Source organism: Corvus cornix, chromosome 1 (genome assembly GCF_000738735.6).
Source record: "Corvus cornix cornix isolate S_Up_H32 chromosome 1, ASM73873v5, whole genome shotgun sequence".
NCBI lineage: Eukaryota > Metazoa > Chordata > Aves > Passeriformes > Corvidae > Corvus > Corvus cornix.
The window spans coordinates 110,161,364-110,179,954 of record NC_046332.1 but is presented as its reverse complement, the minus strand read 5'-3'; the positions used below and the strand labels follow the sequence as shown (position 1 = coordinate 110,179,954).

The 18,591-nt window shown below is 45.9% G+C and overlaps 1 long non-coding RNA gene across 1 annotated transcript; it reads right to left on the bottom strand.

Moving 5' to 3' along the window:
• Positions 1-9,582: 9,582 nt before the first annotated feature.
• LOC109143878 lies at positions 9,583-17,945 on the bottom strand. Its single transcript, XR_002044268.3, has 3 exons — positions 17,674-17,945; positions 14,482-14,661; positions 9,583-12,374 (listed from the first exon to the last, which is right to left on the bottom strand). It is a non-coding gene; the product is annotated as an uncharacterized LOC109143878 (long non-coding RNA).
• Positions 17,946-18,591: the final 646 nt, after the last annotated feature.

Below are 18,591 nucleotides of genomic sequence, written 5' to 3'. Positions count from 1 at the left end.
TCATATTTTCATCCAGGATGGCGAGAATCTGCCTGTTGTTACCCCCCTTACCCTGTGGATAGCTAAAGCAGAGCCAGTATTAATATAAATTTATCTGGAGGCAGACAGCAATTCTCAGAAAAGCACTGGCAAGCTTGGGTGAGGCAGACATAGATCCAGTGGCCAACAGTCAACACACAAGTCTCAGATTCATACATTTTGAGGAAAAGGTGAAATCACTAAATAATAATTCTGTTTCTCATTATACTGCATCACAAGGAAATACAACACATCTCTTAACGTGCAAAACTTAAAGTTAATTTTTAACTTTCCTTCTTTATCTCTAAGCTGAGCTCAGACTATCACAGTGGGCACCTCTCCAATGTCTGCTTATAATTTTGAGTCACCCTTCACATGGCTCTTTTGCTCTTGTGCAAAGACCAATTTTGAACTTCGTGCATTACCAAGTTTTCTTCACTGTGACTTACTTCTCTTTAAAAAATCACCCAAACTTAGGCCATTTTACTTCCAATGTGTTTACATTTTAGCTTCCTTAAGCCTGGTGACAACCTCACTGAGCTGCAACTTGGACAATTTTCAGAGCTGAGGGGAGCAAATGTGACTTTTGCTGCCCATATCTACCATCTTCAGTTGAAATCCTTGCTGTGCATGTGGTTGAAGCACTAGGAAGTGTCAGAGTTTACTGCAATTCCTAGATAAGCTGGAGCAGAGGACTTCTCTTACATCTCTTACATACATTAGAGGGTGTATTTGTATCTCCCTATTGCTAAAATTTCACCATAGCTAGACTTCCCAGCAGGTTTCTGCACCCTCTCCATCTCCATCAGACTCAGCAGCGAGACAAAAATCCAAAGAATAGTTTTTTATATTCTTAAATGTAGTTTGGTTGTTTTGGTTTTTTTTTCCCCTAGAGTGGAACATGGAACATATTCACTACCAGGGCATCCAGGGGCTCCAGTTAGAGCCAGGCCACTCTAAATTATATGCAAGCATGAAGGAAGAGATAATTGCTGCCTCATAGCATGTACAACTGGGATATCTTCTCTAAACCTTTGACACACACAGAGAAATAATTGTTTGCAAGACCCCACTATTTTGCTTGTAAACTAAGCTCTTGTTAGAGCTCTGAAAATATGGTCTGACTGTAGAGGGGTTAAAGCATCAGCAAAGTCCATGTGATACCCAGAGAGAAAAGCCCTCTGGTGAGTGTTTTTCCTTGCATTCCTATCGGTGCATAGGGAAGACCTCCACGACCCCAGCTCAGAGACCTCCATGGGCTCCACATCCCTCTCCACAGCAGGCACAAACCTCTTCTGTCTTCTTGTCACTGACAACAAAACCACAGGGAACAAATGGGGTTCCATCCCACCCCTCCACTTCCATGCACTTCTCCTTAGCCCCTTCCTCCTGGCTGGGAGCTGGCAATTCAGGAAACACTGTCTGCTACAGCAAAAGCCAGATGTTTGGTCTTGACAAATTCAGCATGAAATAATTTTAAACCAGCATAATAAAGATAACACTTAATGAGAGACCTACAGACACTTTTTACCTAATGCAACATTTTTTTTTTGAGTACAGCTCAATGCAAGTACCACCTAAACCATTAAAACTGAATTACTAGCACAGAAATGCACTCTTTGCCATGCACATAAGTAATTAGTCTTGTATTTTGAATATGGAATATTAATAAATAAAACTTAGCACCTATGTTGTGACTGGGTTTCAAACTGCTTTTAAAATTAATTAACTCTCACCAGCTAGTGCGAGGCAGAAAAACATTATTAGCCTAGTTTTTACACACTGAGGTGGAGAGCTTTCTCCAGCCTGCATGCTCCTAGTGCAACAACATCACCAAGCTCTTTAAACAGCACTTTTAACCCCTGGAGCTCAGATTACTTTGCAAAGGAAATTGGTTTCCTTTCCTTGAGATGAAAGGAGCCAGGAGGAGAAGAGAGCTGTCAATTCAGAGGTCTAGATGTGTTTCATTTAAATCCCTGGGGCTCCAGCCATGCTTGCAGGTCCCCTGGACTGTCCCCTCGGCTGCTGGCAGACACAGGGGGTGTGAGGAGGGTCTCTCACCCAGGTCTGCTGGCAACAGACCTCATCAAAAGCAGGATCCTGAGTTGCCAGCCTTCCACAGGGGACCATAATTTTAGAAGAAATTGCTGTGCCAGCTTTCCTACGGTTATTGCCTGGTTCCTCTTGGCCAAGAGCCAGAAACCTCTGGTCTCAGCCAAGGTGCAGCTCTCAGGCCCTGGAGGCTCAGACCTGAGCTGTGACTTGGGACTGGCAAGCCCTGAAGAACATTCCTGGGGCCAAATGCTCCAGGACAGGAGATGCGACAGCTTTGTGAGCTTCTTTAACCTGCTACAGAGTGGCAGGACAGGACAGGAGTCACAGCCAGCCCTCCTTGGTCATTACCCCGACCCTCAGAGAGTCTGCCCTGCATGGACACACCCTGCAGCTCGGGGTGCGCATGAACAGCTGATTTGTCTGGGGCCAAGACGTAGGATTAAAACATCCACAGACTTCTCCAGGGCCCAGTGAGGAGCACTGGAGCACACGTGCAGGCACAGACACAAGCTGCCCTCCTGGAGACTTGCCAGAGGGGAGCCAGCTCCCTGAGCCAAACCCGGGGCAAAAGGCAGGTTTGTTTTGGTTCCCTTCTGTTTGCTGAAAATAATTCAATGGAAGAACTAAAATAAAAAGGGCTTGTAGAATTGCTGCTGCCAGCTGACAAAGGCCGTTTTAAGGAAGGCCCTGGCTTGACCTAGCCTTGCCTCACCCTGCTGCCAGGTCCTCCCCTCCCATCTCCCACTCTCACACCAGCCCTCTCTCCCACTTTCTGGCATATCACTTCCTCCAACCTCGGCCCCATGCTGGTGTGTGCTGCACTCAGGACAACACTATCCACACCTGGTAAGCGCCACACAGTCAGGTGTCAGTCAATAGGCTGAGGGTCTGGTGCTGGTTACTGGCAAAAATGAGTCATCCTCTGCAGCAGCATCTCAGACCAAGTAAATGGACCTTGGAAAGCACAGGGGACCTACATGGATACAGGTTTGATGGTCCTTGGAAAGCACAGGGGATTCTACACAGCCACAAGTTTGATTTAACATCTGAGTCGATCTTGCAGGGGAGGGAAAAGCTGTGAAAGTTATAAATGTGATTTCTGCAGTAGGTGATTATGTCACTGGGACATGACCCCTGCTGTCACCACCCTGGTCTCTGCAGGAGTTCAGGCAGCAGTGGGATGTTTGGTACTTGAAAATCTGTCAGCCAAGCACGGCCAGTGCGAGCCAGAAAAGGCTCAGCAAGTTTCTCAGTGTCAGGAGCTGATAAGGGGTGGAAGGAGCCCCAGAGCAGAGGGTCAGCTCTAATCACCACCTGCAATAAAGGATGAATGCCTCACCTGCACACTCTCTCTCCTCAGCAGCAACAGGTGATTTCTCTGCAGCAGGCACGTGGGGAGGCCCTCACCTGCTTTTGTCTCAGCTGGGACCAACAGGGCAGGGCACGGCTCAGATCCATTTTTCAAAAAAGAAAAGAAAACCCAAGCAAAGAAATAAAACAGGAACAACCCCCTCTCCCCCCCCCCCCCCCAAAAAAAAAAAAAAAGAAAAAGAAAAGGGCAAAGCAAAGCCCCAGAAGACTTTTGGTGGTCTTCCCAGCACCTCCAGTGGCTCTTGGCTTCTGGCCAGCCTGGGTGAACAGATTCTGCCATGTTCTGCACTCTCCCCTCCTCACCAGAGACTGCACTGGCAAGACCTCATGATGCTTGCATGTCACATCTCAGTTAACTAGGTCTTAATTTGTAGGGAAAAAACCAAAACCCAAACCCCACCATCACTACCAAAAAAACCCAAATGAAAACCCCCCAAAAAAGAACAACAACAACAAAAAAAACCAAAACAAAAAACCCCTCAACAACAACAACACTTCCAAATAAATAATAGTAATAAAAGATTTTTTAAAAACCCTACAGGACTCCTCTGAAAGCAAGTCCCAGCAGAGTTCACAGGTCTGTCAAGCAGCTCAAGCATTATGTGAGACCAAAGCCAGAGGCTATTGAGGGGCAAGACCTAGAGGGCCCCTCTCTTCTGGGCTCTTCACTTAGATAGCAGATTTGCTGAGGTTTATAACAGCAGCAGCATGTAATAGAATAGTAGCTGCTCCCTCCTCCAAATGATCATTTAGCCCGGGTTACCAAGCCATTCATTTCATGCTTATTAACCTTTGGAGTATTGTTTTGTCCAGACTGCCAGACAAATTAACTTTTAAGAGGGGTCTATATGGATGTCTGCAAACTCCCTTAGACACAAAGCAACTCTTAAGGAATATTTAATGAAATACGTAACAGTCAGTTTATCTATCTATAAACTAACACATCGTTCTGGACAACAACTCACTGGAAGTGCTGTGGGTAATTCTCAGGGAAAAAAAAGTATCTAAAGAGGCAGATAGGGAAGAAGAGCGAGGCAGTCAGATACATCTACAGAAGTGCTCTAAAATCTCCATGCCAGATCCCTGCAAGGTGCACCAAACCCAAGCACTGGACTGCAAGCTGCAGGAAGGAGGTGGCAGTTCCAGGGGCTTGGATGACACTGTCATCTGTCACTGTGGAGAAGCCTGTGGAAAGTAAATTCCCTAAAAATTGCCCCAGAGATTTTCTCTCACCACATACTTGCACAAAGGCCAAGTCTCCTTCTTGACATACTTTGCCTTTTGTCTTGTTTTTCTGACTTCCAACAACAACCCAAATAAACCTCTGGAAACAATGGAAGCATTAAAGGAAAATGTCACGCCTATCAATATACGCCTTTGTGGCTGTGGGAGCGGAGCAGGCATGATGTCACTGGGGGGAATAGCTTAAAAAGTTCCATTGAGAAAAGGGATCTGCCTTTAACAGATGCAAAACATCCCAAAATATGCACTGTGCCACCCAGATATCCAGGAGAGCACTGAGCTGTGATGCAGCACGGGCCAGGAAGCTGATTGCATTCAGAAGTTACAGAAGCAACTTGTACTTACTTACCGCAGGGCATAGAGAGGTGATGAGTGCCATGTTAATTCTGTGAGCAAAGACATCGAGGGGAGCATTCTCCGTGTACTGAGACATAATAACAGCCCCTCAAGGTGTATGTGAAATGCTGAGGCTGGGTGAAGCTCTGCAGCTGAGCCCTTTGCTGGGCTGTTGAGTTTCGCTGTAGGATTTTGCATCAAACCGAGTAACAAGTGATCACAGAAGTTTACTCCTCTCACCTTGGCTGCCTGATGGACCTCGGTCGGTTTCAAGTGCGTGATAAAGAGATGAGCCTATTCTCCTGGTGACAGAGATGTTAATTTTCTTGTTGACTTTGTCCTGAAGTGGACTGGAAACAGCAGCCTGGTCCCTTAGGGCTGGGCAATGGTTCAAAAAGCCGGCCCTGTTCACGTCCCAGCTCCCACCCTTTAGTGGCTCAGCTATTTTAAGTGCATCACTCGACAGTTTTCTGGCTGCTGGCTCTCTATACTGACAGGTACACTGGATTGACTCAGAGAACAGGATTTTGAATGTGAGAAGAGCCAACACTGTGATGGTTAATTTCAGATCCAGATATTACCCTCCTGAAATTTCTGGGGCTGTGGGATCTGAAATTCTGGTTTCTGCAGCTACAGAGGTCCAGAGGTGAGTCAGGGCTTCAGTTCTGGGCTCGGTAAATGCTGCTGTAAAACACTTCACCACCTCTTCCATTCACTAAAAACCTGAGACTTCCCCACGTGGGAATAAGAGTGAAAAAGCAGAGTCTCAGACAGCAAGATCCTGCAAAGCTTTCTGGTTTTCCTCTCTACAGTCACTCTCTTCTAAGGAACAACTCTGGAGGAAAATTAGATCAACTTACAGTGTTACAATAAACTTTATACTGAGAAAGTACTGGCTCCTGGCAGTCTGTGCTGGAATATATAGGAATTACAGACTTTTGCCCCAACCCATGATCTACTGGGCTTTTGCTGTTGCTGTTGATGAAAGGCATTAGCAGGTATGAAACAAGCTGAGCAGAGAGCTTGTCTGCCTTCCTGCCTGCCTGCCTTTGAGGTCATCTTCCCTCTCTCATTTGCAGCAAGGCAATTGCCTGCTGCCAGAGGGATCCACAGGTTGCAAACAGAGGAACACAGCTCCGACTGGAGCATCAGGAAGTGGTAAGGTGCAATTTTGTTCTGGGAGAAGTGGTGGTTTGAGAATGCCAGTGCAGGGCTCAGAGAGTGTCTGCACTGCAGAGAGCAGCATTGCCAGGGACAGCTGAGCTGGCCCTGAACGAGCAGCCGGCTCAGGAAGGACACAGCCAGCCCTGGTGCACCTCAAACACAGGTTAAGTCCAGCTGACAGAGACTGGCTGGAGTGCAGACAGAGCTACATCCTGCTCCCCTGTGTACCCAAACCGTGGGTCAGGTCTGCTCCCTATTTACCACAGTCTCGGTTCTGGGATCAGACTGGCACATCCCATGGCTCTGTGCTTGCCTGCAGGTTTCCTTGTAATGTAACCAAGGCCACTGGAGGGACTGCTGTGGACCTGCACCTGCTCACAGCATGCAGAGATGTGCTCCCTTCCCACTGTTTAGATGCTGCAAATCTTACTGGCCCTTTCATCAGGATGGATGATTTCTGGCTCGCCTCCCCCAAAAATCGAGTTGTTACAGCTAGAATCCACTGAATGCTCCTGTTTATAAAGCAAAGGCCAGCACAGCTCACATTTCCAAAGCATAGCTGGATCTGGTTTAGAGAAAGAGCAGTGAAGTCATAACAACTTATTCTATCATTAAATTCAGCTGGCCCAGTTTGGGCAGACTTGCGAAGCAAAGCAGTCGAGGCTGAAGTTAACCAGACCCTTTCCAGGGTAGATTTGTACTCTAAAATGCTACAATTCGTGGTTGTTAGGGTCCCTTCACAAGGCTCCTGTGCAACGCAAGCATGTGAAGGGTCACACCAAATGTCTACCATATGCTGCCCAGGCACAGTTTCCTCTCAAGATTTTCATTATTACTTTTTTTTTTTTTCCTCCTTTAAGATTTAATTCTCTAGGCTGTGGTTGGAAGTAGATGCAGTTGTATTGTTGGGAGGAATTTCACCTGTTCAAATCAGGTTCTGAGGGACCTGGACATACTTTCTTTGATGTTTCCTAACAAGCATTCTGCCCCTTGTCCCTCCAAGGAATGGAAGCCATGCTTCTTGTTTCCTTGCACATACCCAAAGTACCCGTGGCTGTGCTGCAAAGGGCTAAGGCAACACAAGAACCCTCTGCTTACTTAACAGAAGAATGTAAATGAATGTCAGTCTCACCTCTAATGTCACACAAGAGTCAACACAGGAAGATTATATTCCACCAAAAGCCTTGGCCTGCAGGTCACTGTTCCCCCTGCAGCCTACTCCAGCTATTCCGGGAAAGTCAACAGACCTCGACCGGTCATCTCTTCCAGGTGGGTCAACAAATGATACCACTGAGTTCATTTAGACTTTTTAAAAGCGTAACTTTTCTAACTGGGAAAATATATACTGAGCAAATTTCATTGTAGCTCAGACACGCTTAGACAAATTAGAGTACGAAGTTCCTCTGCTTCTTTTGTTTCTCCACAAAAGCATTTGCAGAAAAGGCTAATCCACATCATTAACTGTACTGCATTGGTAAATCAGCCAATTCTATATTTAAGTTTCTAATTCTGAGTTTCTACACATGATGAAAAAAAGATTGTGGGCCACTGTCAAAACCTATAGCTTTTAAACACTTTCTTATACAGCACCTGAGTTTTGGGCCGGGTTGCAGTTTCAAGAAATCTATTCTCAGTGAAGTTGTGGGTCAAATGTAACAGCCAAATTAATGCAAACAAAAGGTAGCAGGTCAGGTAACTTGTAGAATAAATGCTTGGAAGCCTGCTTACATTACACAGAGGGCTTTATTTGGAAGTACCTGTTCTGAACAATTCAAAACCACATTTTTTTTTACTGTAAGGGAGGCAGAGCTGGGCTCAGAGAGGTTCAGGATGAGAAGAAATAAAAGACTAGTTTTTATAGTAATGCATTCTACTTCCCAGCTAAATCTGTCCTTAGGTCTTACTAAGGACATGTAGAAAGTGTTATAACTCCCATTTGATGTGCAACGTAGAGGTCTGGTCCCACATTTAGTTAACAGCGTTCTGCTCACAGCCATGGTAACTTTGCCTGGCTGTTCTAACATATTTCTGCAGCCACTGGGAAAATGCGAATTTTAATCTTCCACCTGAATATAATAGAAATGTGAATACCAGAAGCTCTTGAAGCAGAACTCATCCTTCAACTCAGGGGTGGAAGTGATGGCTTTCTTGACTTCATAGCATTGTTGCAGATTCAACAGATTTCCCCTTCAACCTCCACATACTCTAGAGAAGGGTTCCAAAAAGGATGATACTTGAATTTCCCTAAAGCTTCACATTTTATGGAACACGTAGTACAAAGACTGAGAACCATGGCTTCAACTGAGCATTTGGGTGCTCAGATCCAGTGAGGGCTGCACTGGGTGGAGGATGAGGAAGACATCGAGGAGATTGTGTGGGAGGTATGCTGGCATTCCTCAGTCCATCATTATATACTTACTCTTTTTAAGATCACTGATCACATTCAGACTAAAATAGTGGATAGATTGCTTCGGGACTTCCCTCAGCCCTTATGAAATTTTCAGGTATTTCTTTTTAAATCATGACTAATTACAAGATGTGAGCTGATACACAACAACTCTGTCTTTTTCTGCAGCCATCTTAGTCTTACCCAGCCTTGTTTATTTAATGGTGTCTTAATCCAAGCTAATCACGTCCCTAGCAGCAAATTATGCTCTAAATGACAATGAATTATATTAGCAGGAGGATAATCAAGGGAGAGCAATCCAATCACTTCTATTTTTTTCAGCATACCTTAATCAAAAACAGAGAAAAAGAAGAGAAGAAGATGACACATTGCAGAGCACTACATGAGAGGAGTAAAATACTGCTGAACATACCTGGACCTGCATTAAGCAAGCATGAAGAGAGTGTAGGAGGACCCTCCCATCAGAGCTGTGCCTTCAGGTTTGTACTGACTGCAGGGCAAGTAGCACAGGGCTCTGGAGGAAATAGGGGGAGGGATGAGGAGGCTGACTGAACAGTCTTACCTGGACTTGAAAGCACATTTAGCATCCTGAATAAATGATAATTTATTAGTCCTGCACTAAGAGCCTGCGCTAGCCTGCAGAAAAGTCCTTGATGGGTCAGTACACGTTGAGTGTGGCTGGGGCTGAGCAGTGTTCCCTTGGCTGATGTGAAGAGTGGCAAGAGAGAGGGTACAGGGGGAGGAGCAGGATCGGTGTATCCAGACTTGCAGCACCGCGGCGATGCTGAGGACAAAGACACAGCGCATTGCAGAGCTGCACAGCCCCTTCTCTCCCCCGGGCTGTTTGTTTTCCAGGGAAGCACTGTAGTACGGATACTGGGTATTTATCAGCCTTTCCAATGCCCCGACTGACAGGCCACATGTCAAACATGCTATTTACCAGGAAGCACTTTTATTGATTTTTTTTGATAAGAGAGTAAAATATTGGCAAAGGTTTCTCTTACTTCTTATCATGAGCATCAACACAGAGCAAATTTCATGCATTAGTCCCGTACTTTTTTGACAATCATGTAGAAAGCTTAAATAAATTCATTCATTCATCTCGCAGCAATGTCACTTCTGGAATAGCTGCTTTGTAGCAGTTTTTCAATTGCTGGGAAGTGACAGATCAGCAGCCAAACAGCACAGCCAGTCCTGGCACTCAGAGGGGATTATTTGGGGCTAGAGAATTGCCCCATGCAAAAACAGATGCTAGCAACAATTTGCTAAAGTGATATGTCCTGTCCCACAGCTGAAAAGTACCCTGGGACCCTTTCTCCATCTGCCTGCACACAGCTCTCATTTGCTTCAGCCTGAACGATTCAAAAGTACATTTTGTCTTCAACAGTTTCACATCTGCCACAAACACCACGAGAAAACAAGACAAAACCTTCTCTGCAGTGGGAAAAGAACCTTAATGGACAGCTCTCTTTCAGCAAGCCTTAGGAAAAAACCCATGCTTCTGAAAAGGCAGTAAATAAATCGAGATTCAGCCTAAGTGAATGCAGGCTGGTATGTTTTGGGGGACCAGGGGGAAGGGAGGAGTACAAAGTGAGAGGCATTTAGAGTCATGAAAAAGCTGAGAATCAATAAACAGACTGAAGAACAGCGAACAAAATGCACCAGGATTGAAAATGAAAAAACCCCCAAAACCTCCAGCCTTGGGGAATTAGTGCTGCATATACAGCTGCAATGGCCCAGGAAAAGAAAAAATTGAGAGATTTTAAACTGTGGATGGCTGTGGCCAAAACCCCACACATCTTTAATTCCCAACTTTAAAAAAGACCTGATATTTCCCATATCCTACCTTATGGCTCTCTAGGACTGGGATCAAACCCTGAAGAGCTGGGGTAGCAGTTTTCTGCCACTGTCAGGGGTTATGGCTGTCTGATGGGGTGGGAAGGAATAGTACAAGAAAAGGAGGCTTAGGAATTTGCCTTGGGAACTTTGTAACCCTGAATTGCATACACTGAATGCTCTCAGCACCATACCAAGCTTATAACAAGCACATGTAATGGAATATACATTTATTCTGCTTGTATTTCTTTCTTCAAAATGTGTTGCCATAAACCTGCTAGGCTTCTTAAAGCTTGGGATCCTGTTTGTTTAAGATGCTCTTTTCCTGCTGGAGATGTTCTTTAAGCTTCAGGCTGAGCACAGGGAGCTCAGGCAGTGAAGCTCTATACACCAGTCCCATCGATTCCTGCTATCATGCTGAGGAGAAAAATAAGATAATCTCACCAGACCCTGCTCATGTCACGAAAATGCATAGGCAAGACAGAGCACATGGAAAAGCACCTTGTCTCAGAACAAACATCCCCCTTGATTACGGCAGGTTTCCATCCACAGGGACACCAGCTGCGTTGCTGGTCCCTGGGGTGAGGTGATATTTCTGGCATTGACAGCCCAGCTGTGGATGTTTGAGCAGGTCTGGCCCATCCCAGCAGGAGTTTTCCCTGTGGGACTCTGTGTCTGACTGCAGTGAGTGGGAGCCAGAGCCTTCATGCTCAGGGGTAGTGATCTAGCACTGAGGGAGTGAAGAATCACAGAACCACAGAATATTCTGAGCCGGAAGGAACCCACAAGAGTCCAACTCTTAAGCACCAGAGCAAACCCAGTGGGCTGCCCCCAGGCACGGGTCTTGCTCATACTTTGGAGGAAGTTTTCCCTCATCCAAGCACACTCAGTACAGGGATCTCACCAGCATTGCAGCAGGCAGGTCCCTCAATGCCTGCCCCAGAAGCATTCAGGAAGTCAACCCTTGTGTACAATGAACCCTTCTGAGGTTTGGGACCTGCTTTCTCCCAGGCATGGAACCAGCAGCCCATATGCCCCATGCAGCTTGCTCTCCCTTGACAGGCGGCCCATTGCGGATTTTTCTTTCTGGAAAGGAGCCTGATCAAGAATCTTGGTTTAAGCCTTGTTTCCAGGAAAAAGAAGAAAAGTGCACAAGGTTTTACTCTGTGCATATACAAATGCATGGATCTCACTTACCAAGCTTTGAATCCATCAGTCCAGCTCACCCAGGTTTGACAAAGGAGTTGGTATTTCCAGCTGCACTTACCTGCCGGGCTAAGCGACCTTGGAGGTGGCACATGCCAGGGGACCTGGTGGAGTGTGCCACATTCCCCCCTGCACATTTCCCTCTTCTGGAAATCAGGGGCTGGAGGGACTGGGGCACAGACACTTGACTGTGTTTTACTGTCCTGCAGGGGGAGAGTAAATCTGTGGGACCCAGGAATGGAGAGGCTTGGGGGGTTCGCAGTCCAGACACAGCCAGAGATACCTGGCGTCTGCAGGTTTTGTGGGAACAGGCAGCCGGGTATTCATGCTCTCCCCAGGGAGAAGACTGAAGCATGAGGTCATGCTTTGTTGGCAGGGAACCCCAATGCCAGAGAAAACATGGAGACAGACCTCATAGTGCCCCAGGTTCAAGAAGAGCTTCAGCTGAAGCTTTCATTTCCTTGGGGTAATCCAACACCAAGACACAGATCTGTACCAAACCATCTGGTCATTAGCTCTTTTACTTGCTATTTCCCATCTTCCCTACCCAGCCCCCAGCATTCTCTCTGAGCCCACTCCACTCCTGGGCCATACAGCTTAAGAGGAAAGTATCTGCATAAAGTAATACCTTTTATAGTTTGCAGTTATATTCTGCCCTGCATATCTTCACATCTGCCACAGGTTTTTCTCAAGGTCTCAGCTCCACAGGCAGGACTCTCACATCCCCTTGGATGTAAATCTGAAATCACAAAATTATCTCATGCATTTTTCTTTGCTCTGGTTTCAATCTCCCTTCCCTTTTCCAGCATACTTCCAATATACAGAGCATGCTTCCCTGTGTTCATTTTCAGCTATTTTCTATTTCCATTTTGGAGTATTCCTTCTCCTTGCTCTCTCTTTTTGTCTGTCTTTTGTCTACCAGTCCTCCTTTCCTCCTTCTGTCCTATTTCAAAATCTTCCTATGAACCAAGCCTACTATCTGGAAAGAGTAATGCTGTCAACTTTAATAGGAGCTGAACTAACTCCCGCGGCTTTCATCTTCCCATCTTTTTTTTTTTTTCCCCTGCATCCTCTGTCTGCTCTCCCTCATCCCAGTTCTTGCTTCCATTTTCAACTTCTCTGGAACTTACTTGAACTTTTCTTTCCATTACTTACCTCACACCCTTCTGCTCCAGCCCCTCCTTGAGTCTTTCCTCCATCTCACAGCAAACAATCTCCCTAATCTACCATCTCCCCAGCTACTGAGCACTTCAGTCCACACCCACCACTGTTGTATGGGAGAAAATAATACATATTAAGATTAGGATCTCTCTCTTGTTCTCTCCCCTTTCCTTCACAAACGATGCCAAAAAGGCTAGTGTGGGGTTTTGTTCAGTAGTTCTGCTTCTTCCTTCCCTGCCTCTCCCTAGCTCTCCTGGAGAAACAGAAAGCCAGGGATGTGGGTTACACAAAATCATAATTAGCCTGTTAAATACAGGAGAGATTTACTGTCTTGCTTTCTCCCCCAGAACATGACATGAGGCCTGATGTAACATCATCCAAATCCATGCAAGGACTGAAATGTAACTCCACAAGGAGCAGGAACAGACCCCAGGGAGAAGAGATTGGCAGAGGATGTGTGGAAAAAAGAGAACTGGATGGGAGAGAGGACTGAAGAAGATGGGAAAAAAAGGGAACATTAGAGGAAGCCCACATTACCTGACACATGATGTTCTCCCTTGTAATCAGGGTCTCCCTTGAAATCTGTATTTCACTGAAACAAATTGTCACTCCCTGGGAAAGTTGTTCTAGGTGGCTGATCTAGGCAGTGGAGTAAAGGAGGATCCACTCATCATGATCTCAGCCTTTTCTTTCTTATAGTTCATAGCAAAGTCATTTCTCACAGCCACTGCTTCCCTCAAACTTCTGTACTATTCTGGGAAATGAAGCAGAAATGGGCAACTTTGTGCATCACCCAAACTAGATCACAGAAATACAAGCAGGTCCAGAAGGGATTCAGTAACCCTGACAATAACGAAAAGGACTGGATCCTCCTCCATTCTGCCCCCAAAACCAGGAGGAAAAGACAGTGATGTTTACTGGAGTATCTCCTCCTTCAGTGGGGCCAGGAGGGAAAGGAAACAGAAATCAGCATTAACGGTTGAGAGATGTGAGCATCTCATACCCTCTTCCTACATGAGAGAGAGCAGAGGAGATGAGAAGTGAGGATGAAAGCCTCTTCTAGGTTTTCCTGGGCTGTAAAACATCTGCCTGGGAAAAACAGTACAGCTTAGGGTCGCTATGGGAGCAACATGGGGAGCAGAGGACTGAATATAGCTCTGAGATTTCTTCAGAGATTTCTTCAGTTCCTCAGTGGAAGAGGGTCAAAGGTGAAGTAAATCTACATTCATGTTTTAGAAAGCATGCTTCCAGCCCTGGAATTTTGTCTAGGCTGCTGCAGGCAGGCAGTTCTCGAAAACACAGGGGCTAAATGTAAAAAAAGCAGACAGGAAAACCACCCCAAGCTGCTAAACAGCTTCTCTGAGAAGGAAAAGGAAAGAGACAGGAAGAAAGAGAATATGCAGAAAGAGAAAGAAGGAAAAAACCCATTAATTCAAAATCTCTTAATTCACAAAAATTCAAATCAGCTATGTTTTGTTAAGTAAATTGTGCTAGCAAGTTAGAACTGCCTTGACTTGCCTTATCTAGACACCACAGCCCTTTAAGTGCATCAGCAGTAAATTATATGCATTTGCCATGATGTTCTTGCAATAAGAATTAGGTTTCTGCAGGTTTTAGTTCTCCTCCTTTCCTATAGCAGGAGCTGAGATGGAAATGATGAACAACTTTGTTCATATGCTACTCACCATTTCCCCTTCCTTGATTACCCAAACTTTCTACTCCAGGCAGTGTAATTAGCAGCCCTTTCTGCCATACTGAGGCTTTGCAGCAGGTACATGACACCAGCTCATGTCCAAGGCTCAGCCTGTAATGCTGAATTCATGTGGTGTGGTTTTCCACGGACTTCCATAACTGCAGGGAGATATCTGCAGGAAGGAAAAGACAATAATTCCATGTCCATTCAGATGAATTACAACCCCAAAAGAATAATTGGAAACTTGCTTGCAAAAGTCAGCAGACTTGAGAAACAGCAGTGCATAGTTTGTGAAGAGAGATAATGATGTTGATTGTCACTAGAAGGAAAAGGACTGCAGTATAAATAATGCAAGAGGGAAGGAAGAAGGGGCAGATGAAAATAACATATTATTGGTCATAATCAATAACAATCATCATACAGTTTTTATGAGAACCTATCCTCCTGGAATAGGTGAAGGAATAGGTGAAGGCATAGGAGTGTACCTCAGTAGCCTAAAAATTAGAATGTTAAAGAGAAGTAAAGCAGACCATGTTTTTACCACTTGTCAAGTAAAACACGGCATGTTCCTGAGTAATTAAGGCACTATGTCTGCTGGCAAAGTGTGCAGAGCATAATAGTGTCATCTGTATATTGAGGGAACTCAGATCTGCCAATTCAGAGAAAGTGGGGCTTTCTAGAAATTAGTAATTTCATCCTATTAATAATGAAAGGACTCTTCTCTCTTTCCTGAAAGAACATTTCCTCATTTTGTGTCGATTTCTTGAGGAATCCCCCCACATCAAACTTCAACCTGAAGAACTTTTGCCTAACGGTTCTGGTGACTGGCTGTGTCAGAGGGCACAGTTTAGGAGGCATCCTCAGAAAAGCCTTTACCTGATAAATTCCTCAAGTGGCAGAGATTATCTTTTCCCTAGTGCCCCCAAACTGCCTTTTCCTGCTGCACTGCACCAGTGACAGGTCATGCCTTTTGTTCTCTGTGCACCTCAGGGTGCTTGCCTTTCCTTTCCTTTCCCTCTGTAAAAGCATCTTGATTTCTAGTGGAAACTGAAGGATACTTACATGTCTTATTTCATCCATGAAACTCACAAATAATGGAAGAGATCTTTAAAATGCATTTGTGTTTTCTCTGCAGAGAAAACTGAGAGGACTGAGGTCAAAGACAACTCACCATCTCTCCAACATTAGTCAATGTGAGGCATCCATACTTAGCTTTGCTTCACATCCTTTGGTATTCTCATTCCTAAACACTTATATTTGCTACCTTGAAGCTGGAGCAAAGGTGACCCACTCTCCTGCCTTTAAAGGCAATTTAGAAAAAGGGAAGACATTGCTGTGCAACAGAAAGGATGACTTGGCAGTAGATGCTCTGTCAGCATGAGTCATGCTGCTTTCCTAGGACAGGGATCTTACCCTGCACTGGACATGTACCAGATCACTTTTTATTAAAGTTCAAAATACTGTCCTGTAAACCATGCACTGACTCAGTGACATTCAGGATAACTGAGTGGAAGGAAGACAGTGTGCAGCTTAGCCAACAGAGACTTAACAATCAAGCACCCTAGGTAGTCACATTGTGTTCCCCTCAATATGCTCTGACAGTCCACAGACAGCTGGTTGGTCATATGGTGCCAGTCTCTTTTCCCTGCTTCTAGCTGCTACATGATATTAAAAAGAGCAGGAAGGAAGGGAAATCTCTACTTAAAATCATGTATACAAACAATAGCTGCATCAATGCAGATGGAAGGGGATTCTGTCCAAAACACACAGTCAAAAGCAGCAAGTGCTTCAGAGTCTGACAGCCAGTCTCTCCTGATCTTGACTTTCTTGGAGAAAGCCACTGCACCTGGAGATGTCTCCTGAGAGCTGAGTCAGGGGAGGAGGAGGAGGGAGTTGGTGTGGTAGCCCCAAAAGCCCAGCCCTTGATGCAGAGGGCGGCTCTCACTGCCACCAACGTCATCAACATCCTCCCCCTGTGTGACTGTGTGATTCAGGCCATGGGGCCCTCAGCCACGTCTCTGATGGGAACTCTTCTCCAGAATTGTCTGGATAAGTCATTACACACATGCAGACCAAAAGGGCACTGTGGACATCAAGGCATCTTCCTCATCCTATGTGGTGACTCCAGGTCAGATGAGGGCATTCTCATACTTTCCGTTCTCTGTATGAAGGAAAGCTGGACAGAAAGGTTGGAGGAACACTGTGGATTAGCACTATTGTTCCCACTGCGGTGGATTCCTTTCTGCTTCTCCTTCTCATGAAAGCAGCATCTTCTGGCAAAATCAAACTCCCTCCTACTCCTTCCTGGTGGTACAGGCTCCTGCCTGCAACCTCCTGTGTTTTCCAGGTGGCTGCTTGTCTTGGGGTGACTTTATGATGTGTATCCCATATCGCTGCCCTATGCCCAGAATTAATTTTGTGCCTTTCTATGCCTTTAAACTGAGCCTGAGAGGGGGAAGGAAAAACTGAGCAAAACTTTCTCAAAGCAGTTTCCAGCTTGTTCAAGGTCACACAGAGATAGCGACTTTTTTTTTCCTCAGCTGCTTTCCAGTCAGCTTTTGGCCAGTTCTTCAGCTTCTTTTTCTCCGGAGAGAGACTGAGAGTTGAACTTTTTTTTCCCTTCCCTGGAATTTCAGATTTTCTCCCTTTTCTACTGGACTGCTTCAACATCAGAGCACATCAGGAGGACTTTCCACCAGGCACGGAGGGCCTGGCCCTGGGCCAAGCCCCAGCTCCGAGGAGACCAAAGGGAGGACTCTGACACTTTCCCAGGTTTTTCCTCCACAGCGAGATTTTATTATTTAGCATTATTTTCCTTTTCCCGTGTGTTTGTTATATAAATAGTTTTTATCTCCTTCACTTTCCTTTGAGGAAAATTTACTTTTTCCTGAACCTGGTGGAGGAGGGGTGGTTGTGCCTTCTCTCAGAGGATATATTTCAAAATTTGGGCCAAACCGGAACACTGCTCTAAGAGCAGGGAGGGAACGGAAGCAGAGAGTCAGAGTAGGGCATGACAAGGCTCCAGTGCCACAGGGAGGGTATGAGAGGGAGGCTGGCTGGGAAAGCCATTGCCATGCCGTGCTACCTACCCAAAGGAGAGAATTAGTTAAAATTTGCTGGGAGAAGCTGCCTTCCTTTGCTCTTCATCCATGATGGTTGCAGCAACAGCAATGGAAAATCTTACCTTGCACAGTGATGTGGAGGCAAGAGAAGAAGTCTGGTTGTTCCTGTACTGCAGCCAGATCCTACCTCCTGCAGAAGGCGAGGTGAGCCAGAGGAGAGAACTGTGCCAAAATTTGCACTCCACTAAACCACAGCTCCCATGAGAAATGGTTTTAGCTTTTGTAGTGGTCTCATAGCATGTCTGCTGAGAAGCGCTCCCCACAAAATACTCTGCCTTTTTACCCACTGGCACCTTTGAGGGGTAGCAGAGACCTTATTGAAGCTCCAAGTAGCTTCAAGTTCACCTCTCAAGGTTTCTTTAAGAGTGGTTCAAGTCACTTCAGGAGCAACCTGCTCTCCTGGCTCTCAGTCTTCTGGTCACAGCTTTATTTTGTATGGCATCCTTTAATTAGAGAGCAAGAGAGACCTTGTGCTCAGGGCGCTCCCAGGGAGAGCAAGTCCTGGGCTCCCATCCCTGCATCAAGGCCTGGGACTTGGCGTGTGTCAGTGCCTGCACACAAAATGAAACAGGGCTCCTGTTGCCCCTTGCTCTTTCCCTCACACACAATTCAAAAGTATTAAACCCTTTCATATCAAGCAAAATTGCTGCCACGGTGTACTCAGCATTGTTGTGCCATGGAATCTCGTAGGTGTTCTCTGGGAAGCTGGGACACCAGCAGAGGCGGGATGGCAGCAGCGCTGTTGGCTGTGCTCTGAAGGAGCTGAGGGTCTCACTCTTAAACTCCATGTAGGAGCATCTCTTCTTGGCCATGGCTCTTAAACTCTGAGACCTCTTAAACTCTTGTGGCCTCCTTGGCCATGGCCACCACGAGGGGATGGAGGCAGCCAAGAGCCGGCGGGGTGAGGTGTGAGCTCAGTCTCCGCAGTGCTTGCTGTCCGGCTGCCAGGAGGGCGGCGTGGGGACCCGGCACTGCCTCCT